General features: G+C 26.0%; 1 protein-coding gene across 2 annotated transcripts in view; it reads right to left on the minus strand.

Annotated features, from left to right (window-relative positions):
* Positions 1-1,922: 1,922 nt before the first annotated feature.
* Positions 1,923-13,121, minus strand: part of LOC129975099 (splicing factor, proline- and glutamine-rich-like) — a 56,514-nt gene continuing 45,315 nt past the window's right edge. For both annotated transcript variants that reach the window (XR_008785017.1, XR_008785016.1), the window contains 3 exons: positions 5,072-5,185; positions 3,930-4,174; positions 1,923-2,061 (listed from right to left, as the gene is read on the minus strand). The gene's annotated coding sequence lies outside the window, so the exon portion shown is untranslated. The remainder of the gene's footprint in view (positions 2,062-3,929; positions 4,175-5,071; positions 5,186-13,121) is intronic.

The following is a 13,121-nucleotide window of genomic DNA, read 5'->3' on the forward strand; positions in this document are numbered from 1 at the left end:
CTATCTCCAAAATTCTTGAAGATTCTAGTACCATTCCTTTTGTTGCCAAGTCCGGGGGTCATTCATCCGGCATCCAATAGAGCTGTCCTGTAATACTAACTTTTCGACTATGGAGTCAACTGTGCTAGAAAGCAACATTGCAGATTCGTAACAATGCACATTAATTCACACTCCTCCATCAAAATAATAATATTAATAATAAAAGTTCATCATACACGGATTCCTTATTAGTAATGCGCCTGGTAATGAGTTTAAGAAATATTTTTTTGTTTAGCACACAAATAAAAGTTTTTAATGTGTCAAAATTTTAAAATTTTCTTTGTATGCTTTCCGAAATTTAAATATTAACCACAAAACAACACGTGGTCGACTCACCATTACGCTAAATATAACTTTCCCCCTCTTCTCTTTTTAGTAAACCTCTTTATGTGTTGTGAAGTCCATTCAAATTCTTAATAAGAATTAGTCATACAATCTCATTTAATACATCAAAAGACTGTTTATTGCAAATAGTGCAAACTTCACGCAAAAGATTTAAAAAAAAATTCATTTACATCTATATTTTGTTTTCTATATATAGAAGTCATCTTTAAATATAACAATGACTAACATTATTAATAATTAAAATATCATTATTAGCAGCTCAAATGCTCTTTTGCTATCATATTTTGCTTCAAAATATAAAATGATTCTCTCCCCCATTTAAATCTTAACAGCTTGTATAAAGTTGTGTAAAGATCAATTTAAAAATTATCAATTAGAGAAAATAATCAAGCACCATCATATTTATTCCTAGTTTGAACTGCAAAATTTAAATTATTTTAAAAGTTCTTTTAAACATAAAACTTCTACCTGGGGTAAAATATATATATATATAAAAAAAAAAAAAAACTAACCACCCATTTTTTCCTCCTTATCATTCTAAAAGCCACCTTGGGATATTTTTTGTATAAAATTTGATGCAATTTGGGAAGATGCTTATAAAAATTATGTTCCTACCTGTCAATAAATAAATATCCTTTGCAGATAACTAATGAATTTCAATGTTTTTAAAAATATTTTACAGGAATATTTCACATGAAGCACTCCAAAAATAAAAATACTTTATTTAAAAAAAAATAATTAAAGATTATTTTAAAATGAATACAATCAATTAAAACATCTATGTATGGAATTTAAAAATGTTGGGAAAATTGGACAAATTGGTAGAATTGAAACTTTCTCAGCTATATAGTCATCATTTTCTAATTTCCAAGATCATTTCAAAAGTCAACTATTCACATATACATTCTTAAAATCACAAGAATAAATATTTTAGAACCAATGCAAAAACTTCCTTATTGATCTTAAAAGCTAATTAATCAGACCTTAGATAAATAAACTAACTTGGCCATCAGAAGGTTGAAAATTTGTAACTTCCAATTCCCTGGGCTAATCTACAAATCCATTATTTTTGAACTGGCATAAGTTCCACAAGTATACAAAATTAATAGGTATGACTAAAATCTAGTTTTTCCAATTTTAGAAAAAACTAGAATGATATTATATGGAATAACTTTTTCAATTATTTTATGTATTGCATTTTGGATATTGGTTCTTAAAATTCAATTCAATCCCTATAGATAAACTTTCAATCAAAATAAATAAATAAAAATTTAAAAAATTGTTTAAGTTTTTTTATCCAAAATATTTTCCCAATCCTATAAAAAATCATACAAATAAAATTTTAAATTTGGATGAATTTTTTTATGCGCTATTTCTGATATTTTTGAGAGTTGACAAAGGGAGCAAGAAGTTTTCATTTTTGGGATTCATATCAAGAAGTATCCATCCAAAGCATCAAAACATGTTTTCAAAATCAAACAAGAGCATTAATCCATTCATTTTGAAATCTTTATTTTCAAAACATTATATTTCGCAACATCTTAAACAAAATCCATAATAAACTGAAAATACAATCATATGAATACAATATTACATACAAACACTTTTATATCTTGCTTTTTGAAATCCACAATATCCTTAATGAAACATATCTTGCAGTTTGATGCAGGCCCCAAACTGTAAAATAAATATATACAAAAACTTTTTAACTCTGATAAATTAAAACAAAAACCAAATTTTTTGTGCACATTGCACTACAAAATTTATTAATTATTAACAAATTTTAAAGCTATAAAAAAGTCATTTTAAAACAGATTTCATGACTTTGAACCAAGGCCAGAAAACTAATAAATATAAGCCAGCACAAAATTATCCAATTTTTCACGAACAAAAATGCAACATAGAATATCTGGTGAAATGCAAAATTACAATACTGGCGAAATCAAGTCTTAAAGCAGAAATTACAGCTAGCCCATCTTAACCCTATGATAATATGACTTGATTCAATATTTCAAATGCTTTAAGAAGTACACTATATACATGTAAATAAAAATTAATCATTTTAAAAGCAGAACAAATCCGACAGATTTTTTTAAAAAGTTAATTTAGCTGATAGAATTTTTATACGGACATAAAAAGAAATCAATATAAATCAATAAAAGAATGTAAGATTTTTTAATTAGTTTTAAAATTTCTGTAGAAATATTGAATGCATTCCATTCCATTTACAGAAATAGCTGTTTCTGTGGAAATCACATAAAACGTATTAGTAAAGCGTAAACAAAACAATGCATATAAATGAAAACATATGCAAATAAATATTTGATGTATCCAACATGTAATTTTACCAAACAACAATTTTTCATTAGTTGTCAGAATTAACATGTTTTATATGACGAGTTCTTCAAAACGATTAAGTTTAAAAGAAATTTAAAACATATATAAAAAATTTTAAAAAAAAAAAAAAAACATTCAATGTAGTAAATTTTTTTTTCCAAATACTGTCAATTGAATAATATTAGGCAGAATATTGATGATGACTAAATATCTAATTATACTTTCCTAAATGAAATTTTCTTCAAAATTTTTTTCTAGCCATTAAAACATTACAACTGGATAAACCAGAATTGAATTATACAGTTTTAAATTTAGTGCATTTAAAATAGCATATTGTACCTAAAAAGTGAGCACAAACAACTGTTTCTACTTCTGGATAGATAATAAAAGTATTCTCAGATAAAGTAAATTTCTGACATCAATTTAAAGTATTTTTTTTTTTAAATATTACTTAATGCATGGCATAAAATAGATGCACATAATGGAGAGTTAATTTGTAATACATTGACTGAACAAAGTCAAAACAGAGATTTGCATGCAATTTAAAGAAATATTAACATTGAAAATCTTAATTTTTATAAATCTTTGTGATTAAAAATAGCTAAAATCTCTTTGCCATGAGCTATATAATGAAAAAAAAAAAAAAAAAAAAAAAAAAAAAGATTAACTATTTGATTAATAAAATCAAATTTTTTATATAACACATAATAGAAACAAAGATTATTAACACAATAATCAGGAGCTCCTTATAAATTACAAGAATTTTCTCCACTATTAGGAATCTAAAACAAATTCACAGAAGCCTTTTAAATTCAGAATTAACCAAATGGTTTATACGATTTCCAGATAAAAGAATATATGAGTAAAAAGAATAGTTTAATTCTGCATTAATATCTAAATTTCTAAAGCAATTCGCTTATTTTAAATATCTTTTCATCATTTGACTTCCCGGTTGCAATACAATAGAAGGTTAAACAAAAATATAAGTAGAATATTAAAAAACGAGTTGCTGTTAAAATTTAAATATTGAATTCAATATTTTACAATACTAAACTAATGCTATACTACTTAAAGAATGAACTGCTTTATTTGCATAATTATATTTTAACAGATTTGGAGCAAAGCTTTACACAAAATGAGATTTATGAATATGTAGCATATGTAGGCAATAAAAAGACAACAGGGGAAAAAATTTTAAAATAACTTACTATTTAATTGCAATTTCCATATTCATTTTTTGGTCCCTCTTTCAAACCTTTCACTGAATTCACTAAAACAACTAATTCCCTATCTCTAAAAAAAGAAATGGTTGGTTGGTTTGATTCTATAGCACAAGGACCAGATTTGATCATTTTGTGCCAAACATTTGTTAAACATGGTTTTCGTGTTCAGTGAAAAGTCTAAGAGAAAACGGCAGCCACTTCACATCTCTTCGCTTAAACATCTTCTTCACCTAAAAGAAATAATAAACTTCTTTACCATTACAAAGATTTCCTTCTAATAGAAATGGAAGAATCACTTGGTTAATTATTTTTATGCATACATTAAAGCCATATTGACTGCTATCAAAAAGCCTTTTTTAAGCATATGCAATTTAAAAGTTAAGATAAAATAGAATTCACAGAAAAGCTGTTATTATGGCATTTAATGAGCTGTAGTTAAAAATTTAATTTTCTCTTTTAACAAAGCTTAAGATAAAAGATTAAAATATATACATGCGACTAAGTTTGGCTGATAAACATTTAAAAAAAAAACAATTTTCTTATTTGTCTTGTAAATTATACAGATATACTAAACAGAATCCTTTTTCTTTAGCTTTCACAAAGGATGAAAATCACAGGAGTAAGTTTTTGATGAAAAAAATTAATTGTTTGAATTCTAGTGTAAAAATGTAATCTATCATTGGAAAACTAAACAAAATTATCAAAAATCAAGAAAAAATTACATGACTATTAAATTGACAATATTAAAAAATAATTTTTTAAATTTTGAAACAGTGCAAAATTTATTTTTTGCAGAATAATATATTTGGAAGTTACTACTGAAAAATATCAAAATTCAGCTTAATTTTTAAAATTATTCCATGATTATATACGAGTCAAGTTTGATAGTTCTAGGTAAAATAGTTTGGCCTGTAGAGCACCAACACATATACATTAACTTCATTAAAAGTAGAAATTTTTCAAACTACTGAAATTTATTCAGTTTTGAAAATGCCAGCTATAATTTTTAAGCACAAATCCAAAGTTGTACATATTTACAAAGTATAATACAAAATTGCAAAAAGCTACATTGTAGTACATGTACAGTCAAAAAAATTGATCTTGTTTTTTTTTTTTTTAAAACTTACTTTTAAATTGAATTGTTTCCATTCTTGAGGCAGCTTTGAAGTTATTAAAATATCAGATTTCATCCAATCATTTTAAAACAGAGATTATCCACATTGGATTTTTAAGTAGTTCTTCTGAAACCAAAATAAACAAAAGATTAAATATAAATTAATATTTATTTTTGAATATTTTATATAGATAAAAAATTTTAAGTATTAAAGAGCTATCATTCATTGCCTAATAGCTTATCTATAGAGATGAAAAAACAACATGCAAAATATATGCGTCCAATTAAAATCCCCACTCCCCAGGATTTTGATGTCATAACATTTTTAACAAACTCAATATTTTTTGTTGATCTTCACGCTATTTATCAATGACCGCTTTTTGCTAAAGAAATTTATAATAGATTTGAAACGAAAAAATACTGCAATAAAATTGAGGAAAGAATCAATCGAAAAAATAAATAAATAAAATACAATTCCATCGACTTTCCTAAACAACAACAACAAAAATGAATAAATTTTAAAATGTATATGCATCTACAACTAGTGACAGTGACAGAAACATACCAAACATTATTTCAAAACATTATTATTAGCTTTTTATGTAACATTTAATGACTTTTCTTCCCTAAAAATTATGATTCAGATTGAATGCATATTAAGCCATTCCTTAGTTACACTCTATAAATGTATATAAGACAAAAAAAAAAAAGGGGGGGGGGGGATTCTTTCAGAAGTTTTACAGTGTCAAAATTGTTAATTTATTGGTTGTCACACTCCCAGCAGGGAATAATTTTATCTATATTCAATGTGCAATGCAGGACACATTAAACTAGGAGAAACTGCCTTTTAGAGGATGCATCACGATCAGCTTATTCCTAACCAGAAGGAAAATCAAAAACTGGCATCCTTTTCTCCCTTTCACTGCTTACTTTGTCTCTCGATTTTTGTTGTTGTATTTTTTATTTTGTTTCATTATGCGGCGTCGTAAGCATAACATTAAAATGATTTATTATATATATCCTTAATCAACAATTCAGAATAGGGGAAAATAATCATATTGTAGAGGTTTCTTTTCTTTCCTTTAAAAAAAAAAAAAAAAAGTGAAAATAGGAATAAACATTTACATGAGCTTGTAAATTTGCTTTGGCTTATTTTTATTTAAATTGGTTTATTTTTGTAACTGAAACAGAATTAAAAAAAAAAAAAAAAAAAAAAAAGCTAAGTACTGTTTATTTAATTACTGTAAAATGGGGGAAAAAACACAATATCTTATAATGAATTTAAGAATATTTGCTTAGTAAAAATAAAAATCATTTTTCATCTGTCATTACAAAAAGAAAGTTACAATTGTAAAAAAAAGCACCCTTGAGATATTAATGAATCTGTTTATTCCATTGACTTCCCTAAATTCACAAAAAATTGTCTGTGTACATAATTAAAAAAAAAATTGCAAGGTAGAGATATAAAATTAAATATATGGTTCTTGAACCAGAAATACATGTTTCCAGTAAATTCTGATAGAAATTTTTTTATAAGTCTATCTATATATCTAGGGGTGTGTTTAAGAACACAATAATTCAAAAAGCATAACAGGCTATAGATGAATTCTGGCATGTAGCTTTATTGCAAGAATTTTTGATCTGTAGCAAATTTGGCACAGGTCTGAAGTATCTACCAATCTATCTATCAGTTCATATGTGAATGCAATAACTCATAATCACAGCAAGGTGGTAGATGAATGGATTTTAATACATGAGCTTTTTTTAAATGAACATGGTAACTCCAAAATACAATAAGCTAGATATATGAATTTTGACGTGTGTCTTGATATCAAAATTGTATATTTTGGATCCAATAGGACAATGGGAAGAAGTTCAAAATACATACTCAATTCTCTAAACTATATAAAAGTAAAGAAAAATATATCAAATTGATTAAGCATTTGAAGAAGCTGAAGGGAGAATATGGCCATTTTTGACAGGTAATGTATTTCAGCCCTTGAGAAATATCTTTTGAAGCTTTTCTGGATTTAAAGCTGATGGGGCATCTTTGTCTACAATATTTACTTTAAACATTGGTGATTGAAAATCAAACTTCTCTAAATACTGAAAACTAAAGTCATATGAAAATAAAACTATGAGAAAAGATTTAAAAAACATCTATCTAGCTTTTAATTCAATTCTCTAAATTACTTCCTGTATTGTAAAGATAGAATGTGGTAATAATTGAAAAATTAGCAACTCAGACACAAGGACTTCACACTTCCAAGGAAAATTCAGGACAGTTTAATAAATTTATCAAAAAACAAACATTATTTGCGAAAAAAAGCTATTCTGAGAATAAATTATCACTATAAATTCTTATACAATAATATCTATAAAAACTGTTATTTTCACCTAGTGAATTTTGTTTTAGGTATTACATAAATGAAATTATCAAATAATATTTGCGATATATAATATATTAAGGACTTGGGTGAAATAAAACATTTTTATTATCATGATATAAATCACTTAAAGGTTACTTATAAAAAACATTACAAAGCAAGATTACTTTTTAAAAATGTATTCATTTTTGCAAATTTATGTATTTGGGCATCAAATTCTGCAGATTTTTCAGCCACCAGTTTCATGAATCTAATCCTTAACGAGAAAGATATGAGAATTTTATACGACCTAACGTATATTTTTTTGTTTCATGAATCTAATCCTTAACAAGAAAGATATGACAATTTTGTACGGCCTAACGTATATATTTTTTTTAGCTATTTCACTTTCAATGAATATAACGTGAAAATATTTAAATATATATCATTGAATGCATTAAAGAACGAATGTTGTGCACCAAGCTTTAATGCCCATAAAAATTCAACTTAAAATTATTGTCCTTTAACTAAAAAGTTCGAAATCGATTTAATTTTGTATCTTAAATTTGATGTTTTAGGATTTGACATAATATTTAAAAGAAATACAGAAAAAGATGTTAGTTCAACATGATTGATGACTCTTTTGAACTGGAAAGCAGTCTTTTGGCATGACAAATAAGTATTTGTTTTCATATATTATTTAGGCTTATTATCTTCTTACAAAGCGAATAGTACTCAGCAAATGGAGTTTGCAGAACTCCTCGAACCCTTCAGCAAAATCAGGATTTATTTTCTTTTATCCATCCAATTCGTATTAAATACGGATTCTGAGCAGCTCATTGTTTAAAAAAATTTCCCAGTATATTTTGAATAAGTTAATAGTTTCTGAAATAATAATAATAATAATAAAAAGATTCAACTCAAGTATGATAGACTAACCACCACCGTACTGCTTTCCGCAGATTGAATGTTCCCGCCAGAGAAATGTATTATATTCTTTCATGCAGTTACAAAAGTCTCGCGCATGCGCATTAACTGCAATTCAGGAATATCGTGGGAAAAGAAATCGTCTGCAAATCGAAACTGGACTGATTTATTCAGAAAAAAGGGGAGGGGGAGAGTAGAAGAAAGGTGTTTCTTCATTGCACAATCCGAAATGGTATTGTTTTGTTTATGGAAGCTATGGCTATGATCGTTTATTCTCGCAATCTTCAGAAATCGGTATTTTTTGGATGAAATAAATAAATAAATAAGAAACTTAAAATTCCTTGTATTTTCCCTGTTTTTTTTCTGTCGATTTTTAAATTCCCTGTTTTTTCGAGGTATTCCAGATTCTCCCGGTAGCGTGGCAACCCTGTTCTACGTATATCACTTCCAAGTATTGAAAATGTGAAAATTTAGAATTTACATTTCATTTTAAAATATGTTTAATTTCAAAATGATTTTTTAATGCAGCTAAATTTGTATTTCTATAAAAACGAGATTTTTAAATAAATTTTCTAATTTAATTTGAAATGGCAATAATTTGCATAAATTTTAATCAGGAGAAATAGATATCAAATAAATTCCTTTGCCTATACAAAAATTCCAAAAAGTTAAAATATAAGACAGTGAAATTATTTTGCAGCAAATTAAATTCTATAAGTTAAAAAAGTAATCACAAATATTTTTATCTTATTAAAAAATGTGCATTTCTTCAAAAAAAAAAAAAAAATGACAATCCTCTTACACATATAAATAAATCATAATATATATCTCCAAAATACAACATAAAAAAATTAAATTCTGTGATTCAGATAAAAAGCAGCAAAAACAGGTACACGACTAAAATTTCCAGAGGAAAAACTGTTTTGATTACCCAAGATTATGTCACAAACTCATAAATGCAGCAAAACTTTGTAGAAAGATTACTGATCAAATCTGGATGTTATTGCACCTATATAACTAGCAGCTAAGATTTGAAATAAAATTTAAAATTATGCTAATTGTTTGATAAAATATTTAATACAAACAATTAAATTGCACACAATACTCAAAGAAAGGTATATCAAGCAAAACAGATTAAAAAAAAAAAAAACGACTAACAATAATTAAATTTAAAATAATAAAGGAAAGAAATACTTCTTGAGACAGATATCATAAATCCTAAAAGAAATTCTTTACACTGCTTATAGTTATATAAAAGAGGAAAGAAAACAAGGAGAGGGAAACCCACCCACAATAATTTCTGAAATTATATAAATTCATTTCATAATTTTCTTTTCATATGACTTTTTTAACAAATTTTGTTTCAAAAAAGCCCACTAAAAGCAAACAAAATGTATAAAAATGTCTATTCCATAAAAAAATATCCTATGTAGTTTTGACCAATTTAAAAATAAATATTTAAAATATCAATCTTGTTATGTTTTTAAACGAAGGAAAAAAATGAAAAGATTTAATACTGTATAATATTGATTTAAAGTGTTGATGTTACTTTCAGGTTACAAAATACAAAACAATCTACATTTTAATAAAAAGAGAAAATACAATATTTATTATTTATTGAAATAAACCAATATACAGTACATAAATTTGTAACAGCACATTATAAGAGTTCTTGAGATTAAAATATAAAAACATACTTATTTGGAAATATAGCTAGATTCAAATCATACTGTTTATTGCAATGATAAATTTTTGCTATTTTAATTAACAACTTAAAATAAAATTGAAAATAAATTGTTAAATTGCAAAAACGCCTGTCTAAAGAAGGAGGTTTCTAGGATCTTATGATCAACTGCTCGCTAGTTACAAATTGAAAATAAAATGAAATAAAAAATATAATATAATCGTCAAATCTAAATCATATTAATCAGCAACATATTTTAAAAAGGTAAGCATTTTTTGGAAAAAGACTAAGTTTAACACATTTATGTAATGATATCTCTTAATTTAATCTTAATCAATTTCTTAATTTTAAATTAGTCTCCATGTTGCTTCAATCTAAAAATAACCTCTTATTTTCTGATCCAACTCCCATTTTTTTTTTTATTTAATTATTTCCAACATATGCTCTAAAAAAATTGATGACTAGTGCACTTTCCATGCTTAGAACGAAGGGATAAAAAACTCAAACACCTTGCCTCCCTTTCCAAGATACAAAAGATTCCCTTTATTAGATTGACAAGTGTCAGACAAATCCCTGTCAGAATCTCTTCGTTAAAGCACAGAGGGAAACAGAGAATACTTTGGCCTTGAGTCATAATGTAAACCAGCATGTCTTTTTATCATTACTTCTCACTGAGTAAAAATTATGCATTCCAATGGTGAAATAAATTGAATAAATTCAGAAGTTTTAAATTTTTGCCATATATTTGCAAAATTATGTTACATACTTCAAAATGCAAATATATCTTCAGAAATCTTTTGCATGTTACGCTCAAATAGTTCTTGTCATTGAGAATTAGAAATCCCAAGCGAGAAGAAGAATGTGAATCTATTTTTGTGTATAACATATACAATATATTATTAAGTTAAAAGTGGAAAAAATTTGAATCTATTATTAAAGTTAAAGCAACTTATTCACAGATTGTTTTTCTCATTTTTTAGAAAGAATATTTAAATATCAATTAACAGGGATTAACAATTCCCATTGGATGCATAATATTTGTAATATTTCAGATCTTTTAAGAACAAGTGTTTCATATTATAGTTCAAATTTATAGAAAAAACATTCAATTAAAAAAAACTTATTGAACTATTTCAGTTCAATTTATTCATTATGACAGACATTTAAAATCAAAAAATTTAGCACTGTCATATAAACATTAAAAACTCAGAAAAGCTATATCCTCTCACACCCTTTCAACCATCTGTTCACAAAAATTTTTTGAGTTGGAAACTCATATTAAGTTGAGATATCCATATAAAATAAATACAATATCATAAAAAGAAATAGTTGATTGTTAGATAAATCATAATTAAATACAAAACTTACCTTAATATCCAATTATTTTAAGAGCCCAGCTAGATTTAAATACTTTAAATAGCATGACGGATGAATTATGAAGCCATTCACATCCAAAACTTCAGACACAGAAGATCATGGAATCACTAGTACTGTTTCAGTTAGTAGAAATAGATTCATTTTGTTAAAAAAAAAATTTAATGCAAGTGAATGAAAACTTCAAGTTTCCGATATCTTTATGAAAATGAGATTTAAAATTTGAAGAGAAAATCCAATTCATTCAAAAGATTTGACTAAACTGTCATGACTTCAAAGTTAAAAGCCTGTAGACTGATTCAGGTTTTATTACATGAATAAGATTTTTACAAATCTAAAAAACCAGGAAAAACTGAATTTCAAACCAGAGATGAAATGACAAAGAATATTATTTAGGTCAATATCAGTTTATTCCAAATAGATTTCAAAGAGATTATACTAAAAGCAACATTTAATTGTTGCAGGAGAAAAAGTCTACAGCTCAAATACAGTATATCATCAAAATCAAATATTAGTTTCTTTCTTTTTTGATGATTCATTAACTTCAATATTTGTAAAATAACCAATAAAAACCAAATTTTGTAGTCAAACATAATTTAATGAAAATACACGAGTTTTCATATAGGTGGAAATTTTATAAGGTTAATTCTATTTAAATGGGCAAAACAAATTCATATCATGAAGATGAAAAGGAAATACTAAAACAGTCACAATCAAAATGAAATAATTATAATAAGAAATGAAATTTGAAGTTTGAACAAATTTTCTGCTAATGCTTTACATACAATGTTCCCAAAACTTCAAAATGTGATTTTTTCAATCAAAAATTCGCACGCAACAAATATCCCAAAACATTTTACCAGTACATAAATGAAAGATCATAACATTCATCGTCAAATTAGCACCTTATTTTTAAAAAAAGTAACATCTTTCAAAACTCATAATATAAAAATAACCTATGGAAAACTTTTTGGATATGATGAAACACAAAATGCATTAGCAGAAGAAAGAATTGAGTGTTCATCATCTTCTGAATATAGAAGAAATGCTACTTAATATCACACAAACAACCATTTTTGGAATGCAAAATTTACACTTGTTAAATGTGTCTGACTCAAGTTCCACTTAATGCCTCATGAATGTGAAATATTTGCTACAAATCCTTTTAACCGTAAGGAAATCCGATAGAGCCTTGTTCTGATATGATTGTCAAACAAACATTGATGAGTATTGAAGGTTCATGCATGATGGATCCTTGATAACACAATGCTAAATGGCTTGCAATTAAGCCTACAGTTGAGTGGGTTTTTAAATGTAGAGAAATTTTTTACAGAAACATAGAAAATTTGTACCTCTAAACAACATGTGGATTCAATGTTATACAGATGAAATAGGGACTATTTGAAATTTTCAAAAGGTTTCCTTTGTAACAATTCATTCATAGCTAGGAAAAACTTAGATGGAACTATCATCTAAAATAGTCAGAGATGAAAGAGTAAATTGCCATCAGACCGAACTGAAGCATGAGAAATACTATTAATAGCAATTTCAGTCAAAAATCATTGGAAAAACTGTATGGTACTGATATAAGTCTCCACCTGTAAGATGGAACTATATAACAGAGAAGTGTCAATCGAATTGTACTCCATAAAAAAAATTTCCATTTATAAGGATTCAAAAATTATTTTTCTTATAAACTGACTTCTTTCCGA

Source organism: Argiope bruennichi, chromosome 7 (genome assembly GCF_947563725.1).
Source record: "Argiope bruennichi chromosome 7, qqArgBrue1.1, whole genome shotgun sequence".
In the NCBI taxonomy this organism is placed as follows: domain Eukaryota; kingdom Metazoa; phylum Arthropoda; class Arachnida; order Araneae; family Araneidae; genus Argiope; species Argiope bruennichi.